The following is a 2600-nucleotide window of genomic DNA, read 5'->3' on the forward strand; positions in this document are numbered from 1 at the left end:
GTCCGCGAGCTGCAGCGTCGCGTTGATGCGCCGCACCGCCAGCAGCCCTGCGGGACGGGAAGCTGTGGGGCCCCGCGTAGCGCCGCCGGGCTCCCTGCCCTCTCCCGGAGGGACGCGGCATGGCGCGACTCACGGTCGTTCTCGTCTCGCACCGAGGAGTTGGTGGCGTTCACGCCGTCCTGGATGTCGGTCCAGCTCAGGAACTCCGCCCCGGCTTTCCTGCGTCGGTCCTTCAGCTGCAGCAAGGAGTCGAAGTACCTGCGGGGGGCGGGGGGAAACGCGGGGCAGGGCAGAGCGGGGGTCCGCGGTCGGACTGGGTGACCTCGGGGGTCTTCACAAGCTTACCGACCCCAGAAATGGGCAGAGTCGGGCTGCTGCCTGGGGGCGGTTGAGCGGGGATGGGAGGGGGAGGGAATGGACTCGGAGGTCTCCTCCAAGCTGAGCGATGCCGCGGGTGAGCGGGCACAGGGGGCCACGGGTCGGCTGCTGGACGTGGAGACCTCCAACCTTAACAGCTCCACGAGGGGGCACGGAATGATCTCCGAGATGCCATCAGCCTTAAGGAGCATGGCTGGATTTACAGCTCGAGGTGACCTCCGGGGGGTTTTCCATCCTGAGGGACTCTGAGCGCACTGGGGGGGGGGGGGGGGCCCGGCCCGTCTGGGGGGCGGGCCTTCCCCCCCCTGAAGGGTTCTGGGTGCAGTGGGGGAACGGGGGGTTTGGAGCGGGCGATCCAAGAGGGCTTTTCCAATTATAAAGAATCGATGATGGGAGGCAGGGAAGCCCACCGCCCAGCCAGCCTCCTCCCTTCCCAGGCAAGCAGAGAGAGGAGCTGTGGACCCAACCTTCCCCACCACCCCCCAGAGACCCCCTCACCCACCCCCCCCATCCCTCACCACCGCGCATTCTCCTCCTCCACACCCGACAGCCCCAGCGCAGGGCTGAGCAGCGCAGCCCAGAGCTCCTCGGGGTTCCCGGCGTCCAGAGCTCTGTTCACCAACGCCACGGCCGAGAGCATCTCCACGGCCACAAACAGCTCCTCGTGCAGCAGCTCGCCCTGCGCGGGGCACAAACGCACCCTGAGCCCCCAGCGGGCCCCCCCCTCTTCCCGCCCCACGACGCCCCGCGACCCCCACCCTCGGGTGCTGGCGCTGCAGCAGCGCCAGCTGCTGTTGGTAGAGCGCGGCAGCGTGGGGGAGCGCGGCTGGGAGCTGCGCCGACGGCTCCAGCAGCGCCTGCAGCGTGGCAGCCGGGATCCCCCGCCGGATGGCCGCGTTGATGGCGCTCACAGCCCGCAGCGCTGCCGGAGAGAGCGGGGATGGGGCTGAGGAGCCGCGCGGAGCCGCGCCCCATTGCAGCCCCTCTGGATTCCGCGCTCCCCCGCCCCTCCTTCCCGGCCCCCCACACACTCCCACCCCCTCCCTCCTTCTCCCTCGGCCACCCTCATCTATAAGATCAGGTCCCCCAGAACCCCCCCAGTTCACACCGCCCCACATCCCTCCTTTCCTAGGATCCAGAGCTCCCCTACCCTGACCTCCTACTGCAGACCCCCACCCAATACAACCCCACATCCCCCATTCCCCATCCTAGCTGTAGGATCCCCCCTCCAGCCCCACATCCCCCCCCATGCCCACTCACTGGCTCGCTCCTCCTCTCCCCTCTCGTTGGCCACCTGGATGCCCACGGCCACCTCCTCCTCATCCAGCAGCTCCACGTAGCCCAGCTCCTATGGATGCAGAAAGCATTGGGGACCCCTGCAACTCCACCCAGAGCCCCCCAACGCGGGCACCGCCGCTCCGAGCCCCCACCAGAGCCTTCTGCTGCCGCTGCACACGGAGCTGCTCCAGGCAGAGCTGCAGGTCGTCCCGCTGGAGGCGCGGGAGGCTCAGCGCAGGGTCCTGCAGCGCGCGGTGCAGCAGCAGCGCATCCCCTCTCTGCACAGCATCATCCACCTCCTCCAGAGCCGCGTGCACTGCAGGGGGGCACAGCAGGGGTCAGAGCGAACCCCCGCACCAAACAAAGCTGACATCTCTCCATGGAAACGCACGGTGGGGCCACAGCCCCCCACGAAGGAGAGCGGGCGCACGGCTCACCGTTGGCCCTGCTGATGCTCCCCTGGATCTCCGCCTGCGTCAGGCAGCAGGTGTAGATGTCCTCCCCCTCCTCTGGGACCTGCAGGTGCCGCTGTCACCGTCCTGCATCCCCCGCTCGCTTCCCAACCCACATCCCAAAGAGTAAAGAAAAAAAGACCCCAACCCCCCATTTCTCACCGATTTCCCCCAGCCCTGCAGGAGCCGAGCGCCTCCCTCACCCCCCAGTCCCCCATTTCTCACCCACTCCCTGCGGCCGCCCTTCTCCCTCTGAGCCCCGCGCAGTACATCCTGGTAAGCGGCCGCCAGCGCCGTGCGCAGCCCCCGCAGCATCGCCCCGGGGTGGAGCAGCGCCTCCATGGTCTGCGCTGCATCCCCGCGCTGCACCGCCACGTTGATGGCCAGCACGGCCGCGTGCACTGTGGGCAGCGCGCAAAGGAGACGCGTGAGGCTGCCCACCCGCCGAGACCCCCCAGGGCAGCCCCACGTCTGGGGTCGGGGGGTGACAGA

General features: G+C 69.0%; 1 long non-coding RNA gene across 1 annotated transcript; it reads right to left on the reverse strand.

Moving 5' to 3' along the window:
* Positions 1–1249: 1249 nt before the first annotated feature.
* LOC122193900 lies at positions 1250–2117 on the reverse strand. The gene is made up of 4 exons (XR_006183001.1): positions 2094–2117; positions 1809–1972; positions 1639–1726; positions 1250–1300 (listed from the first exon to the last, which is right to left on the reverse strand). It is a non-coding gene; the product is annotated as an uncharacterized LOC122193900 (long non-coding RNA).
* Positions 2118–2600: the final 483 nt, after the last annotated feature.

This window comes from Lagopus leucura, unplaced genomic scaffold (assembly GCF_019238085.1).
Source record: "Lagopus leucura isolate 7727_CA_CO unplaced genomic scaffold, USGS_WTPT01 34096-0_obj-0_obj, whole genome shotgun sequence".
Classification (NCBI taxonomy): domain Eukaryota; kingdom Metazoa; phylum Chordata; class Aves; order Galliformes; family Phasianidae; genus Lagopus; species Lagopus leucura.